Genomic DNA, 19,805 nt, shown 5'->3' with positions numbered 1-19,805 from the left:
ATTCACTCCCAATCCATTTTTGCTGCACCCACAGTTCATTGCCCTTTTAATCCACCTGCCTGATCCCACACTCTTCAAATTCCCATCTCATGTCTCCCCTAATCCCAGACTTTCTTGAGTCATCCTGCTGTTCCCAGACCATTAGATATCTTTTGTCCCTGTGTTCTCCAAAGTAATTTCTTGAGCTAGGGATAATGTCTGGCACCAGCATCTCTGATTGGTGATTTGCAGTTTATTCTGGGCGAGTCATTTCTGGCCTTAATACCAGAGGTGATAGCAGTTTGATTTGAGGTGGGGATGGGGAAGAAAGGGACCCTTTAAAAAAAAAAAAAAAAGTGATCCATTGTGGTAGCTCCTCCTTCCTGCCATGCATGTCTTGGATGGAACTGAATTAAAGGGGCAAAGCTAACAGCTCAGAAATCTGCTAATCACTACGTAAGGTGGATCACAGTTTAGGAACAGCCATTCTACAGAGTCCGAATTTTGGTGCCAAGGGCACATGTTTAAGAATGAGGATCTATCCTGAGAATATAATTGAATGAAAACAATGGTCAATTACTTACCTACAGATAGCTGTAAGTATCAGATCAGCACACGTGTGAGCAAAACAAAATTAGCAAAAGTTTCCCTTGCAGTTCATGCTCACACCTTGCACAAGTTTTGCCTTAAAAGAAGCATAAACTATTATTTTAAGGATTTATAGAACTCAAAAGGCCCCAAATTATGCAGATTTAAGATATGTGAAATAACTAAACTAGACTTTGAAATTAATGTTGCAGAACATAAGGACTTAACTAGAATAAAATTCAGTCAGACCAGATTAATCTGTGTTTGATTATGTCTGAGTACCCAAAACATTTCACTGGCAGTTAGTCCAATAACAAGTACTGTTTGTTACTGCTTTGTTAATCTAGAGGGTTTTCTTTTTAATATTTACAAAAAAGGTTTTCAAACTGATTCAGCCTAACCAGATCTGATTGTACTACCATTATCTTATCACAGCTTACTGTAGTACAAACCTCAATACTGAAATAATTGCAAATGTGGCTTTTGAAAGAAAATAGAACCACCACTGCTGGAGCTTAAAACACTGCGGATGACAAATTGTATTTATGATTATATGTTTGAAAGGAAGACAAAGTCATTTTAATAAACATATCTGTCAAGAAACAGCATCAAAGCATTTTAAAAGTCCTCTATGCCCTTTGTCGCACAGACAACATTGAAAGATGCATCAAACCGCCTGCCTCCAGTGAAAGGATAGCGTTTAGCACAGCATTACATTTAACACAAACTGACAAGGTTGTTGACTTTGTAACAGTCTAAGAAGATAAACAGTAAAAGTGAAAGTGAAGACATGACCCTGACTATTCAATCCTTTAAGAGACACTTGAAGGGTTTCAAGATTAATCTCCATTTTATTTTACAAAACCAAACTCTCGTATAAATTACCACCGAAAATAAACAAAATAGACAATATCATTATATATTGTTGTTTCTTCATTTACATAAAACATTTCACCTGAATGAAAGCACTTTGAAAAAGAATATAAATCATCCAAATCTCTTTGCTCGCCTCAAAGAGTATATAGTAAAATTACACAAACAGAGCTCCAGATTGTGCTATTTGGACACAACTCCACAATGAATATGGTGGGGAGTCATATTGTCCGTAGGTGGCACACTGACCAACATTAACCTCAGAGAGAAACACCTCTCATAGCTCCCAGATGCACAAGGGGAAGATGCCTTGCCTATTGCTAAAAACCTTTACGGTTTGCTTCATGCACTGTCTGAGACAACTTGCCATGACCCTGCCTCCTCTCCACCACCCTTTTTGGAAGCCAGGAGAGGTAAGAAGTTCCTGGGTCTTAGTCCTGTGCTCAGGCCACTAGACCATGTTACCCCTCTCTATGTTGCGGAAACGCTCTTGCACTAGCCAAGACATTCTAGTGAATACACTTTTCAGCTCTCCTCACTACTGTACCTGCATAGTACCTTTGACGAAGGCTTCATGTCCTTATCTCCCACAGTAGGAGACTTCTGGGAGAGAAGCACCTCACTCCTTCTCTTCAGAAGAAATATTTGGAGGCTTTTCACCACTATCCCAGCCATAGCCAATGTGCATACTGGGTTTGCATCTGTTTTTAGAATTTGGAACCCTCCGAGGCCTCTGCCATTTTGATGATGCAGAATGTTTGGGCAACCTTAGAATTTAAATAAGTGATTCGGAAGACCCTGATCAACATACCAGCTTTTGACACTTTGTGATCCCTCCCTAAACTGTCATTAGATGGCACAGAAATTGGCTGGAAGTGAGCCAGATATAGCATTTTTTAAACTCCTTGTATTTCCTGTATCCCTGTCAGTTGGGTTTCAGGATTGGGTGTGGTATGAAGTCTATGGTGGCCTTGTAGTTAATGATCTCCTGGGGTTGGGCAAAGTTCAATTGTCCATATTAATTCTTTTAGCTGTCAGACACCTTTGATCAGCTGGGTTAGTTTGTTTTTATGCTACTGTATTCATAGATTACAAGGCCAGAAAGACTACTTTGATCACCTAGGCTGATCTCCTCTATAACACAGGCCATAGACCTTCTCCCAAATAATTCCAAGAGCAGATGTAACCCACAGACATCCTGGGTATGGCGTTCTGTCCCATCTAGTGTCACCGAGGGGAGAGAGAGAGAGAGAGAATTATGAGTCTGCTCTACAGCCTTAGCTAACAGCCAGTTGGCTTTTAGTTCATGCAGTCATAGGCGCCGACTCCGTGGGTGCAGAGCATCCACTAATTTTTTCCCATTGGGGCTCCAGGGCTGGAGCACCAATGGGAAAAAATTAGTGGATGCTCTGCACCCCCCGCCCCATCTCTTCCTCCCCTGAACGTGCCCCGTCCCCGCTCCTCCACCTACCTCCCAGCACTTCCCGACCAGTCACCACCAAACAGCTGTTTGGCAGCATTAGCATGCTCCGGGAGGGAAGGGGAGAAGCAGGAATGTGGCGCGCTCAGGGGAGGAGGCAGGGAAGAGGCGGGGATTTGGGGAAGGAGTTGGAATAGCAGTGGGGGTTGGAATGGGGGCAGGGCAGTGGAGGTTAAGTACCCACAGGAAAGCTGGTAAATCAGCGCCTATGTATGCAGTAGAGGATCATGCACTAAGCTCTTGAGGCCCCAGGTTTGATTCCACCTGCCAACAACTGGGCTTTGTTGGCATTACACAGATATTTTAGGAAAAACTTCCAATTTTAATTTAAAAGTTGCCAGTGATGGAGAATCCACCATGACACTTGGTGGACAGGAATGTTTCCATTTATAGCTTTCGGAGACATTGTACAGGATAAGTGTTGAGAAGTTACTTATTCTCCACATCCCTAACTCCCCCCACAGCTCTTTCATGCAGTTTTCTGACACCAATGCTTTTCAATGTGCATGTAGAGCCTGGTGGCTTTGTGCACTTGAATTCTAGCAACTGTGCACACAGGTGTTAATGCTTCAGAAGTAGGTGTGTGCAGCTGCTTCCACATACAACTTTATGCATGCATGTAAAGAGAATAAATTTAAGCCTCTTTGAAAATCAAACCCTGTTTGTTAAGCTTTGTTTCTGTGCTTTGCACAGAGGTGGACATGGTTCCTGCTCCAAAACTTTACAATCTAACACCAGCACAGACAATACAGATCAGTATGAAACCAGGAGGGGTCCAAAGACATTTAGAAGTATCCCATAGCTATTACTCTACAAGTCCATAGAATTTTTTTTTTTAATGGAGATATTTTATCTCCTAGAACTGGAAGGGACCTTGAAAGGTCATCAAGTCCAGCCCCCTGCCTTTGCTAACAGGACCAAGTACTGATTTTGCCCCAGATCCCTAAGTGGCCCCCTCAAGGATTGAACTCACAACCCTGAGTTTAGCAGGCTAATGCTCAAACCACTGAGCTATCCCTCCCCCCCAATTTGATTAAGCATGATATCCAGTCTGTAGAATTTTTAATATCCCATATAACAATTATATTCCTGTTATAAAAATTTAGAGGTTGGTTTACAATTCCTATAGAAAGAATAATCTCTGTTCAATTCTATAGGACTTTTCTATAAGAACTCCTTAAGTTGCAGCTTAGTGGCTGGGGCTTACTAAGAATATATAGCTTTCCCGCACAGGTGGTTTTCTATAGAATTTTTTTTTTAAACTAAATAAATCTGTTTGCTAAGGTATCTGTTCTCCACAGAAAATTGAGACTTTTGTCAAAAACTTTTATGCCTAAAACTTGTTTTTCAATTTTCAACAAAAAGTCAAAAATATGAGTGGAAAATGTCAATGAAAACACAATATTTCATTTTCCCTGAATTTTTTCACAGGGAAAAAATAACATTTTCTGACCCTCTTGCTATATAACCCTTAATTACTCCTACACAAACTATACAACCTACTTGATGACCTTCCAGGTAAGCTTCAAAAGTCATTTATTTGACAAGCTTCTGGGGCAGGTTGAAGGTATATTTCCTGTGGGGACTAAAAGGGCTGTTTTGCTGGTTGGATTTATTAGCTGCCTGAGATAATTCACTATTTGTATGTGATTGTTTTTTGTCTGGGTGGTCATTTGTAATTCTAATTAACAGGGCATTTCCTATTATTATTTAAATCTAAAGAAGGAGGAGGGGGAAGGGGTGACCTGGCCCATGTCTTTGCAGAGCTCATCTCCCCCCAGCCTCACCAGTGGCTGGAAACAGCTTGTCCCTTCCTGTTGGCATACTGTGGAAAGGCAGCTAACACCTCCAGGATGCTGCTGGCCACTAACATAATCCAGCTGCCTCCTGTCCCTTGGCTACAGCACGGGCAGGAAGGGGTTAAGCCCTAAGGATTCATTGTGCACCAGGGCTCAAGGAACCTGACTGTAGGGGCTTCAGTGAACCCAGCCTGAGAGGTGGCTCAGCAGAGGAAGGTCACTAGGGGATGGAGCAGCCCCGTGCTTCCAGGGGATAGGACCCAGGGTGGGGTGGGGTCAGGTCAGGTGAAGAGGGTGCTAAGCCCCTGCCCAGGGAGCTGCTGTGGAGCCTGCAGGTTCGGGGTGTGAACAGGCTGGAAATCACTTCACCCCATCACCACTCCAGAGCTTAGCTGAGGCGCAGACAGGCTTCCCCGTGCCAGCGCTGTGCAGGGCTTTGGCACATGCAGGGCTTGGTTCCTCCTCGACAATGTCCCGGGATGGAGGGTCTTGGAGTTTCCCATGGTGCTGGCCCAGCCAGAGGCAGTGGGGGAAGGAAGGAGCCTGCTGGCCAGGTTGTTGGTGAGCTGAGCGCTCTGACCAGGGGCTGGCTCTCTGCAGAGCAATGGGTGTGAGATGTGCCCTGGGGGTGGGGGGAGATGTGGAGGAGCAGTGGGGCTGGGAGGGGTGAAGGGGCAAAGCAGAAAGAGGACAGGGGGATGGGGAGCACGTAAAGGGCTGATGGGTGGGCAGCAGAGGCGACACGTCACTGGCCACTGAATGGTGCCTGCCTGCACTCACCCGCTAGTGCAGCTCACAGCACGCAGCCAGTGCCGGCCGGAAATGGAATTGGGGGAGGGCAGTAGCGTAGCTGGGGGAGTACAGGGGAAGCAGCCGCTTCCCCTCAGCACATTTTTCAAAAGTGGCACCTTAGGGGTTACCTTATATGGCGCCAGCAGGTGGGGCCCGCTCCTCTCTGAAGGGCAGCACGGATGGAGGAGCCACGGGGTGGGGGGGGCGGCGGGCGCTTCTGGAGGAGCACACCAGGCGGCCAGGTAGAGAGTGGGGATGGGCTGTGCTGCGGTGCCCGTTTGGGTCCAGAGCACTCGGGCCGCGCTGGGGGGAGCATGCGTGGTGGCGGGGGGCTGGGGGGAGGGGAAGCATGCACGGCAGCGGGGGGTCAGGGGGAGCATGCAGGGCAGCGGGACTGGGCTGGGCGCGTGCCGCCCGGCAATATGGGGGCCGGCGGCCGGGGGGAGAAGCAGCAAGGGGGGAGGAGGCTGGGCGCCTCAGCAGCAGCCTTGAGGGAAAGGCTCCATTTGGCTGGGCTCAGCGGGGGACCTGCCGTAGGTGCGCTGAGCTGGGCCGTTCTCAGCAGGGTGGCTGGCAGCGCTGAGCCCAGGCAAACGGCGGCGGGGGAGGGGGCGGAGGAGAGCGGGGAGGGGGTGCAGCCGGAGGAGCGATAGGGGAGGGCACGGCCTCCGCCTCATCCTCCCGTGTCCTCCGGGGCGGCGGCCCTTCCTGGCGAGGCAGGGTCCAGGGAACTCCCAAGCTCACCCTGCGCAGGCCAACTCTGAAGCCTCTCCCCTAGCTTGAGGTGTCAAGTATTAAGCCTTCCTCTGTGGCTTGGGCTGGAGAGCGTAATCCGCTCTCTGGTACATTTGGGTGGAGATGGTGGCCAGCAAGAATCCGGGCCATCAGGTCAACCCATTGGTCCTATATTACTATGGTTCTTTGTTCTTTTTCTCTTTTTGGACCCATTCAAATACCTTAAATGTATCATAACTGATAATTCATTATATTGAGTTCTAGATTAGTCTTATGCCTTCTAGACTATATTTGTGATTCTTGTGTGTTATTTCAACTATGTATCTCTGGTACAAAACTTTTTGGCTCAACCTATAGAAGTACTGTGTGCTTGTCATCTTCGTTGCATTACAGTTTCTGAAATTGCTTTTACATAGAGCTGTCTATCTATAACTTTGTTTTATTTATTTTTTCTTTGCTTATTTAGATGATAATTACAACTGTGGGATATCATAATACATTTTGATATTATTTCTATTTGTAACATCTGTTTGCGATACCTGACCTGAATATAATTAGACAGTTGGCTGTGTTTATTTCTGGGTTAGAAAACATTGTTTTACACAAATAATTTCATGTTTCTCTGATGACTTGTGTTTGCTCCGAAAATGACATGTTGCAGTGAAAACATTAGCCAAAATTATAGTATTACTTTAGAAATTCAATATAAACATTCTCTTTTTACTCACTCTATGGAATGCTATTGAAATCATGGTTAATTTTGACTTATTGTCATTGTACATTTAGAACATCTTTATATCTTGATGTGCACTAGCTCATTTTGAATGTTTGAATATTTTGTCTTGAAGAGCTTGAGGCTATACTTTACTATCCAGCAACGAAAAGAATGCATACGCTAAAGGGCCAGAAGAAATCACTATCATCTTGTCTGACCTTCTGCTTAACAGAGGCCATAGAATTTCACTCAGTGTTTTTGCAGTAGAAGGCATTGTTCTTCTCCACTGTACACATGAACACCAGTGAGCCATCCCTATCTGACAAATCCTTGAGGAAGAATATTGTGTAATGGACACAAATCTGACATCAGGAATTACAGCATTCAAAAACCAGTAAGAGAAAACTTCAACCTCCCTGGTCACTCAATAACAGACTTAAAAGTGGCAATTCTTCAACAAAAAAGCTTCAAAAACAGACTCCAACGTGAAATTGCAGAACTGTAATTAATTTGCAAACTGGACACCATCATATTAGACCTGAATAAAGACTGGGAGTGGATGGGTCATTACAAAACTTAATTTTACCATACTAATTTCCCCCTACTGTTACTCACACCTTCTTGTCAACTGTTTGAAATGGGCCACCCTCACGACCACTACAAAAGTGATTTTTCCTCCCTTGGTATTCTACTGTTAATTGAATTGTCTCATTAGACTGACCCCTTACTTGGGAAGGCAACTCCCATCTTTTCATGTACTATGTATATATACCTGCTACTGTATTTTCCACTCCACACATCTGATGAAATGGGTTCTAGCCCACGAAAGCTTATGCCCAATTAAATTTGTTAGTCTCTAAGGTGCCACAAGGACTCCTTGTTGTTTTTGCTAAAATACTCATGTTACCTCGCTCAGTGTAAACTGTTTTCCAGCTAGCACATTATAAAATCTACTTACTGTTTACTTTTCATTTTATCTTTGTTGCTTACAGAAAAGTGCTGTGAACTTCAAGAAAACCAGGAAGGAAGAGTGCAAGAAACTTAAAATAGACATCTAGCTCCAGACCATTACTGTGAACAACTCTGGTTACTAGAACAGGCTACTCTTTGCCTCTGGTTGTTATTTTCCCCATAAGAAATAAACATTATTGTAATTGGTTTGGTTTTATACATTTTTTTCAAACAAATAGTTACTTGTTTTAAATAAAAAGAACAATAAATGTGGGTTTGTTGATTTAAAGCACACAGTTATTTGTCAGACACTATTGACTGAAAACATCACTAACCATGAGCACAACTCTATATGTATCTCAGGTATTTTAGTTGTACATTGTTATGGAAACAGAGGTCTATTGATTGCATCCAGAATTAAAGCACTGCTGTGCTGTTGCAAGCATATAATGAATCACCTGCAATAAATTTGTTTGGGGAACTTGCTTAACTACAGTATCTTCAGGGGGAAAAATCAATGGCATGTGCCTGTTGACCTTTAAGATAAAAAAACGAAATACAAAATATTTTATTATCTACAGATTCTGTACAATGCTTATGCAATGTTACTTCAACAATGTTATGATTGCATTCCACTATTTTTGAAATGTCAAAAATAAAACCTTGGTCCAGAATCTAAGCTGCTGTAAATCAACATAGCTCTAGTCACTTCACTGGCCATTCTGATTTACACAGTGAAGGGTATGGCTATTTCTTATGTGGGCTGAACATTCTTCTGGTGAAAACCATGTCACCAAAGGGAACCACTGAATATTACAGTTAAATAATAACTCAACAAGTAGTAACTCCAAGATTCTTAAATGTCTGTCTTTTACTTCTGATTCTTCCTTTCTCTACTTAGTTACTAAAGGTTAAATGTCTGAGTCTGAGATATTAGTCATCTGTTGCATTAGTTACCTCAGGTAGTCACATCATTCAGATGTACAGAGTACTAAAGAATGACATCACAGCCCAGATCCTCACTACGCGTTTAGGCACCTAACTCCCATTGATTTCAATAGCAACTAGGTCCATTGGTGGATCTGGGCCCACGTGACTAGGTCTGTATAAGAGACAAGGTGGGGGAGGTAATATCTTTTATTGGACCAACTTATGTTTGTGAAAGAGACAAGTTTTGAAGCTTACACAGAGCTCTTCTCCAGGTCTGGGAAAGGTACTCAGGATGTCACAGCTAAATATAAGGTGGAAAAGATTGTTTAGAATAAGGAATTAATATGTTGTAAGAGACCATTCAAGAAGAAATGGGCAGTTAATTCTACAGCTATAGGACAAAAGAGGGACAGTGGGTTATAGATTGTGTTAAGAAATAAATCTAGTGTCTCTAAGTTCATGATTTTTAGTGCATATGTATATAAAGTGAAACTCTTCTTAAGTAACCAGCCAAGGATCAGCAAATTTCCATTGCCTGCCAGAGGTGGTCTTAAAAGGTCAAATAAAATTGTATGAATAACTGAAAATACTTGAAAGTAGAGCTGGACAAATACTATTCATTGAATGCAACATTTATTCATGGGGGATCCTCTTTGCAGACATCTGCAAACCTGTCCAAGTTTCTTGTGAATGTACTTGGTATTCAAGTCTAGCTATTTATAACCCGATTTATGAGCCATTTTTAAGAAAAGAAACTGGAGAAGAAAAAAAATACTTATTTTAGTAATAGGCAATTACACAGACAAAACCATCCTCTAACTGTTTATGTGTCTGGAGGGAAGGGTGTTGTTGATTCAATGGCTCAATGAACATGCTGTGTTGAGTTAGGTGAATATTTTTGCTATTGAAAAGTGTACAAAAACACCATAAGCTTTTTAAATCTATCTTTTAGAATAAACAAGGTTTTATTTAAAATAGGTGTGTTCACGGTCCCTGTATCTACTAGAGACTAAAGTTAAGAATGGCAGAAAACACCATGCTGAACCTCTGCAGCATGTGATTTTCTATTAAACTTTAACAATGTAATGAGATGTGGAGCTCTAGATATATGGAGGTTCATGCATGCATATCTCTGCAGCATGGGGACCTCAAACAAACAACATAATACATACTGAAATAAAAATAAGTAGTCACTTTATTTCACTATATGATTCCTCACTGGGTTTCTCTACTGTGCTATTGCAGTCTCATGCCAAAGTGATTCCATTGAAATGAATGAAGTCAACACAGTGGTAAAAGGAAAATGATGCCTGAGTAATCAATCCCACTATATTTTGTTCTTTGAAAGAAAATTAAATGCAAGAGACTCTGTTAATTCAACATATGTAAATTTTACTCACAAAAGTCAGAAGATTCGGGGTTGTAATGTTATGCAGACAAAACTACACAGGATCGTTTCAGGGGGCAAGGTAAAGATGCCACATTTATTATGATAAGACAATTTATGACCAATAATTAATACCTAATACACACACACACACACACACACACACACACACACAAATGTTCTGCAGCTGCTTGATAGTTACCAGTCCTGAATGTAGCTTGAGTTCGTGGCTTGAGTTCGCAGCTTGGGATCGTAGCTAGTGGTGGCTAACTGGCCAGGAAAGCTGGGCACAAGGAAGGGCTGGGTCTGCCCTCCCATGTTGGCAGCAGAATGTTACCCTTCAAAGTCTTCCATCTCACCCTGTAGGCTTTAGTTTGAATTCAGAGTCTACAGGTCTTGCTGTGTCATGCTGCCTCGGTGTGATTGATCACCTGCCAATTACAGACTTGACTTTCAGCCTCAGACCTGGCTTTGATCTTCCTTCTATTGTACCTTTGTTCTTTTCTTTTTAGGGTGGACTCTTCTTACTTTGTTAGGGCTGTTGTCTGCATCTTCAGCCATCGGTGTTTGAACTCTATTTCATCAGGACAGGCTGGTGCTGGAGGTTGATTCCATCATCCATCCATACCTCATTCACACATCTAAACTAATAAGATTACAGCAGGGTTTTGCAAAAATGAAGGTTGCAGCAAGCTTTTACAAAATGGAGTGAGCATTTTAAAATGGAGTTTGAATTACAATATGGAAACAGTGAACAGAAGTAGACAAGTATAGTGAATGGTAAACAGTGAACAGAAGTTACAATGTAGGCAAGTGTAATGAATGGCAAACAATGAACAGAAGTTACAATACTGAAACAGTGCAAGTCTCAATGATTTAAGCAGGAATTGGATTGACAGTGAAACTTACAAGGGCAACTGGCTAAACGCTGTGGCTCTTAACAAGCATCTTAATTGTCAATTAGCCAGTTATTGGGGTAACCGGTTTTATGAATGAATGTTGTTTCAGTCATAAAACTTTACTTATGAAGTTACATTAATAAAGTGAACAATTAAAAACAATTTCATCCATCAGTTCTACAGTAATTTCCACAGCAAGAATAACTTGGTCCCATGGGATGTACAGGGGTAAATTTTATCTGGCCTGGTGTGAGTACATTAAGTTTGCGATCCACTCAACAGCCATTTAAGTCAGTGGAAACACGCCCACTAACTTCAGTCAGATTCTTGGGGGAAAGTGCTCAGGCCACCACCCCCATTCTCAGGCATAACATACACAGCCAGAAGACAACCCTAATTTTTCTACAGGCACTCCAGAGCACAATGGAGCAGCATTTCCTGGCATTCAGGGTACACCTTGTAAGAAGTGTAGGTATTCTTGCTACTTAGCATGCTCTCACCCCCAACCTACCACCCAGATGGAGTTACATCATGCAATGTCCATCTCTCTGCCAATGCAAGATTAGTCTTCAGTATAATTCCTGTCACTACAGCAAATATAAGTCATTTGCGTTTTGTTGTAGGTATTCAAGTGTTCAATCATTAATATATTTCTGTTTATTAATGTAACAATATTCTGTATATTTACAAACTGTACTTAATGTTTCATTAGCATACAAAGAAATGGAAAATAGAGCATTAAAGGGCCTGATTCCAGTCCATTATATCTGCTTTGAACTGCTCTCCCAGATCTTCAGCTCTGTTCCACTGTTGCAAAACGACTGTAAATTAGCTTAAGTAGCCCCTTGATAATTCCACCTGCCCAGGAGAATCATCAATCAGGTGGCTTAGAGCAGACATAGCAACCAACTTCTCCCCCTGCTCTTAGAAAGTGTGCTAAGGGCATCCCTACATCCTAGCAATTTCCAACTGCTGGAAAGGTTCCTGGGGGCCTCTGGCAGCTGGGGTAAGTTACAGCAGCCCTTGACTGCTCTAATTTACACCAAGGACTGGTCTGGGAGCAGGATACCTCCAGGACTGGAGGACCTTAATGTTGACCGAAGTCTCCTTTGTTCCCCATATCTCTCCTGAGCTGCCCCTAAACACAACTAGGTGCAACTCAGGTTTTGGGCCGTTACAAACAACAGAATAAACCTACAGTCTATTGCAATGATGTTACTTTCTGATGTTTATTTCCACAGAGACAATGGGTCAGAAAGATAGTACTTGTGTGAGAGGAGAAGTGTGCATTTTTCAAGGTGTACATTTAATTGCTTGAATGATATAATATCAAAATAACTGTGTGCCTACCTGGAATATTTGAATTGTCAAGTTGCTATAGTTGCACTCAAATTTTGATATATGAACCTAACTGTTGACTTCAAAAGTGAAGTAGAAAATTAAAGTTCTTTCCTTACATTTTTCACTACAGAAAAAGCCAGTCTAAGGTAACATTTACTGAATGTAAAAATAAAATACAATAAAAATGTAATTTATTCTCATTAGGACAGCAGTAGAGGAAAGGAGAACAGTCTGTTAAGGAAAGATCCTTTTGATAAATGGAATTAATGTCACATAACAGATTCCGGGTTTTAGTCCATATTGATTTACTACTGTTTATTTTAGGAAGTTGCAGTTAGATTAAACCATACCCAACAGAAGCTGATTTCCTTTTTTTTTTAATGCGAGCCAATCTTAACACATTTAAGTCACCACAAGCACAAAAGTGCATACAGTACATGACTCATAAGAATGTACTTGTATATTTGAACAGGTGAAGGTGTGAACTGAAATCTTTTGATGCCAACTCCATCTATTCCTGCAGCATTTCAATAGAAATTAATGAAAACAGCATCAGATTGGAGAAGGACAATTCACTTCTTTTCCTAACATTTTTGACAAATTACTCCCCCGTTTCCTTCCATTAGTCTCTTTTATTTTTCTTGGACTTAAACAGCAACTTGTTTTTCCCACTGATTGTTGAAGCTATTTTTGGTATGTTTACTTCCAGTATCAAAACCTTTGTCTTGACTACAAGCTTGTAGCTGTTTGCTGCACAAGCTTAATTGTGATGCTTAGCTGGTTGTTCCTAAGACTAGCTAATTAGAGATGGGCTAAATGTTCTGTTAATAATGTTGTTAAATACTGCTGGTCAGGGAAGTACTTACTCAGCCTGAGCCTTTTACTCGTTCTCCATCTCACTTTTGAGAGCCTCTTTTGCAAACTTATAGGGAAAGGAAACCTGGCTGAAAGTCAACCCTGTGCAGAAGGCCAACAAAAGATTTGTGCATCAAAGGCTATGTCTTCACTAGTAAAAAAAGGTGTCTGCTTTGTTTTGTTTTCCTATCCTGGGAAAAATTGATATTTTTCAGTTTCCTATTCCACACTGGGACCTTTTGACATTTTTATGAAAAATAAGAGAGATACTCCCTCCCCCGACCCAAGAACAGCCTGGGGGTTAGGCACACAATAGGGGTTTGTTGGAAAATGCTGATTTCTCAACCCCAATATGTTTCTGTATAGCTAGTTTAGGTCAATCCCAGGTGGAGGAATATAGGATTCACTTCAACTAGCTAGAGCAAGGTAAAAAGCTACCAGCTACCTTGTCTCCACTAGCATTTAACATTCAGAGAGTCATCTCAAGGTAGTTATCTGGATGGAAAACATATCTTTCTTTCTTTCTTACTTACAGTGAACACAAAGCCATAAACCCTCAGGGTAGTCTAGGGTGTAACCAGTCAAAGTAAACCCTAGGGGTGGGTCTAGGGTGTAGTTGGTCAGAGTAGAACTAGACACACCTCTAGGGTTTTCCTCTGCCAGCTACACCAAAAGTAAAACTACCACTTGCCTGGCCTTCACTAGGATTTTACAGTGAGAGAGCTAGCTTTTATAACTAGTGAAGATGCATCCAAACTAAGGCTTAAGTAGGACTTAAATGATTCATAGGCCTTGTGCCTCTCTACAAAAGAAGGGTTTTTACCCTTAGTGAATAGGAAGACTGGAACCTTGGTTCAACATTGCAGGAGGGCATGTGAAAGACTGAAGACAAAGATAACAATCAGTTTTAAATGGGAACACTGAAGTGCACATTAAGGAATGTCAGCTACTTTGTGATTTCTAACGTCAGGACAAGAGAAGTGAGGTTGAGATTGTTTATTTAGTTGGCTTAGTATTTGTCCCACAATGGATTCTGAAGGCACTGGTGTTGGATCATTTTGAATTCCATCTATAATGTGCCATTTTAGTCCAGATTTGCGGGAAAACCAAATAAGCAAGCTGCAGCATTTGTAAAATATGTAATTCATGTAGTGAGCAGACAGTTTTATCTTCAAATTAAATTAGATGTAGGTGAGTGTAAGCTGATGCATACTGGAAGGACTAATCTCAGCTATCCTTTCATATTGCTGAGTTATAAATTAACTGTAACAACACAGAAAAAAGACCAAGACATCCTTGTGGACAGCTCAATGAAAACATCTGCCCAATGCACAGTGGTAGTCAAAAAAGCAAACAAGGTGCAAGGGGTGTTAGGAAAGGGATAGAGAATAACACTGGAAATATCTATGTATTAGTGGAAGAAGAAGACCATGTGCTCTCTAAAAGGCATTAGCAAGGGCACACGTTATCCATATCTATACTCATTATCTGATGGAAAAATGACAGCTAGCATTTGGAAAAAGAACAAGTGGATTAACCATTGCCTTATTCTAGACACAATGGGTGCTTCTTACTCTGGAAAGTTTTCATTCTACAATCTATGTCCCTAAGGATCATCCAATTTTAGGATTTTAACCCCCTAAGGAATTTGCAATTTTAACCCTCTAAGGAAAGTTCAAATACCCTTACAATTTTAACCCCCTAAGGAAAGTTCAAGTACCCTTACATGAATTTTCCAGTTTAACCAGAAACTAAACTACAAATACAATATTAAGGATAAATACCATTCACTACTGAATTAATGACATACAAACCTGGTGTGCTGTTGTGGAAGGTGTACCAGTAAGATGTATTATTCCTGTCTCTTTAGCCTTTAAGCAGGAAATAAAATGCTAGTTACCTGTTTGGGGAGAGGTTAAGTGTCAGATGTGAATTACTGGGTATGGACCTAATGTTAACATTGAAAAAGTCCTGAGAGGTTTGGTAAAAATATGTTGTTAGAAGTGGCTGATGCTATTTTTGGAAGCTACCATTCTGATTTGGACCCAGCTGAAGTCCAAGAGGGTTGTGCCTTTCAAATGAAAGGGAGCAGGATTAGGCTAAATATTTTTCTGCCTGTGCAACAATATAGTTTGCTAAATCTGAAGTTTGGCCTGTAATAAAAACGTGTTTTCTTTATATAAAGCAGTTTTAATGATGTTAAACTGTTTGGGGAAATTACTATATGAACAACCCAGGATATGTCTACACAGCCCATAGCAGCGAGCCTCCCAGCCTAAGTCGGCAGACTCAGGCTAGCATGGGTTGCGCAAGCACGCTAAAACTAGCTGCATAGATAGCGCTTTGAAGTGGCGGCTTGGAGTCTGGAGCCTAGGGATGGCTTGGGCTTCAGAGCCTGAGCTGCAATGTCTCTTTTTAGCACAGTAGCATGAGCCCTGCAAGCAAGAGTCTGTCAACCCAGGCTGAGAGGCTTGCTGCCAGGGGCTGCGTAGACGTACCTCAAATGGCTTCAGTTTAAAAGAAATTTCTTGAGGATTATGCTTCAGTGGTGAAACCTACTGCATAAGCATTATTGTGACTTTAAGAGAAATCAGTGCAGAAGTTGGACACCACTCTAGAAAGTGGCTGAGGAAAAGTATGGCATTATTTAGGCACTGGCTTGGGCCTCAAGAGAAATGGGTGCAGTTCCCAGCTTGGCTACTGAGTTCTTATGTGACTTTGGGCTTACTCTCTGTGTGCCTCAATGCTTTCTACCTTGTCTCTTGAGAATGCAAGTTCTGCATGGCAGAGCCTGTCTCTTACTATGTATATGCATAATGGGGCACTTGACTCAGTTGGGGCCTCTAGGAGTTACTGTAATACAAATGGTAAATAGGGGTACTAATGTGAGAGGCAGAGCCAGCCAGCAGCATGAGAGGCTGAATTAAAGTTCTAGTACAGTATTAGGTGCAGAATTTGGATGCTATTATAACCCTTCTGCCCAGTGTTATTGGTAGCAACATGGGCTGGGTTCAAATAGCTAAGGGTCCCTCTTAAAACTAACAGACACCACCATCTTGACCTCTCGCCACCCAGAATTGCTGGGATCACTAAATATGTTCACTAAATACTTCCAGTGCTTAATTTGTGCCAGGGCTTGCAAGGGCTGAGCCCCGGCACCTCTAGGCTTGCTGCATCAGTTTTGAATGTAAAAAAATTGCTCGAGCCCTGGCACCTCTTTCACTACAAAATAAGCACTGAATACTTTTCTCTGGCAAGCACTGACTCTGTGTATGAAACAAGGAAAATTATATTAGAGGGAAAAGGGAACACAGCATCAGCTTAAGAAAACACAGCAACGATCTATCTAAATGAATAAGTAAAACACTCCCTCACAGTAATGTTGACAGGAGTCACTCTCCCCCCCACCCCAATTTCTGCCTTCCATTTGGCCCTGCTCCTTGAAGTGCAAATATAACAGGGCAGAGCAGTCGTGGGTCTCCTTGACTAGCTGCTGCCGGCTTCTGGAGCCAATGGCTGAGGCAACCCCTTCTGATGGGGGCGGAGAGGGAGGGGAGATACTGCAATTTTTGGTTGTGCCCCTCCCCCCCAACGCAGACAGGCTGGGTGGCCCACTGAGGTGAGTCAGGGAGTGGAGGTGGTGCTCCCTTTCCAAGCCCTGCCACGTTTATTTTGGCAGACTCCCTGAAACCTGCTCACAGCCCCCAGGGAGCCCTGGACTCCAGGTTGAGAACCAGTGAATTAGAGGTTATTCTGTTAAGAAGGAGAATGCCTAGTTAAAGAGAAGAGACTCCAGGAGGGAAAGAATTAGGAGCAATATCAGTGAGTTCTCAGCATTCAAAAGATTGTTAAAGAGTAATTGCTTATGAGTCAACATTTTATTTTTGGACTACAACGTTGAGAAAGATTTTATTTATTGAATGAGGATCAAATTGCAAACTTGATTGTGCCTTTAAGTCACAGTCCTGCACTCAGATACTATGGTGCTGAGAGCTTTATAGCATAGGGTATGTAAACATACCCTTACAGTAGGAGGTCTTGTACCTCACTCTGGACACACCTGTTTTAGAGCTCTCCAACATATAGGAAATATCTATTTGCACCCTTCAGTACCTTTAAAGATGGTAAATCCTGCTCTCCCTAGCGCATTCAGCCCCTGCTGTCTGGAGCGAAGGATCCTTTTCCCTGTCCCCTTCGGGACAATTTGTGGTCTTAAGGTGCATGTAGCAAATATTCATGCATTCCTCCAATCACCGGGGATAAAATCCTGGCCCCACTTAACTCAATGGGAGTTCCTCCCCTCCCCTAGAGAATGATATTGTCCCTGGTGGCCCATGTGTGGAAATGCAGCGCAGCTATTTTTTGTCAATTTACCCTCCCCCTGCCATGTGCTTCCACGGAGAACATTTTACTCTGAATTAGCCACCCACTGTATGCAGTGGGGGACATTTTTCAAACAGCCCCAGGGCACTGTTTTAATACTCAGAATACGTGCCCAATATTTTCCCAGCATGATTTACAGCACTTGCTGGGTTCTCTCCAGCTTCCATCATCTGCTGGATTTCCAGCTGCATTTGTTTCATTTTAAGATTGATGAATAAAATATCTGTACCATGTTAATTTTGTGATAAGGAGAATATTTCTCTTCTGCGTAAGAGAATGCCTACAACAATTCTATATCCTGTACATAATGTGCACATGCCATAACATCACCTACCCACTAGGACACCCCGCTGTAGACTTGCTGTTCTAGTCATTCATAAATCATGTTTATTATGCACTGTTTATTAATAATGCAGAAGACTAAAGTGCAGAACCAATGCAAGTAAACAGTTTACTGGCAAAGGTTTTTTTTGTTTTTTGTTTTCCCCATAAGAGGATGCTGCAAACATAAGCAAATCTGAACAGTTACCTTTGTAAGCATTTCCTTCACAGTTAAACATACAAGGCCAAAATCAGGCTGTGTAAATGGGCACAGTTTCATGGATAGGATAATATGCATTTAAAAAACTACATCAAATTTATTGTACTGAGTAATCTAGAGTGAGTATTCGTATATACGGTACTTATAGAGAGAGATAGTGTCTAGAGGCCCAAAGCGGAGCTCAGGGCCTCATTGTGCTAGGTACCTGATAAACAAGTTAAGTAAATGTAATACTTTTCCCAACAAGATCACAGTGTAAGATTATGCCAAGAAGCTATAAATTAGTAGGCTCAGTGGTCAAAGTAGTCACATGTGACCCCATGCCTACTCTGCCAATATAATAAATTATTATTTAGACATCACTTCAAAGCTACTCAAATATCTGTAGCAAAGTCCGTAGAAATTTCAGTGTATTATTTCTGGTCTCTCCTGGATGCATCACAGGTTCTTAAAGTATTTTTTGTTTGTTTTTAAATAATAAGATTTAGAAATAAAAAAGTCCTTGGGCAATGGATTAAATTTTACCCATAGGGAACAGATTCTAAGTCAAAGGGACACTTTTGCTTAAGCTGAATTTTCCCAGGAAAAGTTTGGAACAACTAATTAGTGAAGGAAGCTAATATACTAGGCTCACTCTCAAATGAGCCAGGCTTCTCCTGTTCAGTGGTTCAGTGTATATGAAGTTTCATCTTTAAGTTGTCTAAAGGAAGCAGATGGGATTATAAGTATATAATGGAAATTGTCTGAATAAAGCTTTTGTTTAGTTAAAGAGATCCAAGTGATATCTTATGAATCAATGTTTGAGTGAATAATCTAAACCTAGTCTCTAAGCACTAAAGCAATTATTTACTTAGAAAGAACAAGAAAAATACAACTTGCCCATGCAGGATATGTTACTAGTCCAAGGAGTAAAGAACAAAAAGCACTTTTAATCACAGCTACTGTAACAGAACACTTTCTGGGAATTGCTTGGACTTCATATAGTGAGAAAAGGTATAATGAATGCCTTCTACTTGAATGAAAGTATCTGAAGAACCCCAGACATCACAATACACCATATTTGAGCTTTTCTTCCAATTGTCTTCTTTATAAAGAATGTAAGTTGAATGAATCACAATAGTTTATTATTATAGTTGTACTATTACAAATTGCCGTATCTTCAACTTTGACATTCTATCATTTCCATGCAAGAGGTGGAAATGAAGCTTAATAGGGTAGTATTTAAACTGGGAATACACAACCTTGTCATTATTGTCGGTACAATAGCAAGCCTCATTGGAATCTGCCATACAAGCCATGCAGCGGCTTGGAGTTAATTACATCACCATAGACAATAATTTGCTCTTTGTGGTGGTAGTTATCTCTTTGCACAGTTGGTTCTCTTTTTTGTTGTTTTCTAATGTCCCATTAATCAAAGTTACATTTACTCTGTGTCATGTGATTCATCATCCTTTCCCCCCAGCAGCTACTTCCATCCAATAAACTACTAATCTAAGCTGGCAGTGTCCAACCTTGAATATCACAATGGCTTGTACAAATGCTGCAGGTCAACTGCAC

The 19,805-nt window shown here is 41.6% G+C and overlaps 1 long non-coding RNA gene across 2 annotated transcripts in view; it reads right to left on the bottom strand.

Annotated features, from left to right (window-relative positions):
* LOC135983771 (uncharacterized) overlaps positions 1-10,879 on the bottom strand; it is a 165,860-nt gene extending 154,981 nt beyond the window's left edge. For both annotated transcript variants that reach the window (XR_010601548.1, XR_010601549.1), the window contains exon 1: positions 10,432-10,879. This is a non-coding gene — a long non-coding RNA (uncharacterized LOC135983771). The remainder of the gene's footprint in view (positions 1-10,431) is intronic.
* Between the last annotated feature and the right edge of the window lie 8,926 nt (positions 10,880-19,805).

The sequence above is a fragment of the Chrysemys picta genome, chromosome 5, assembly GCF_011386835.1.
Source record: "Chrysemys picta bellii isolate R12L10 chromosome 5, ASM1138683v2, whole genome shotgun sequence".
Classification (NCBI taxonomy): domain Eukaryota; kingdom Metazoa; phylum Chordata; order Testudines; family Emydidae; genus Chrysemys; species Chrysemys picta.
This window is presented reverse-complemented; position numbering and strand designations above follow the sequence as displayed.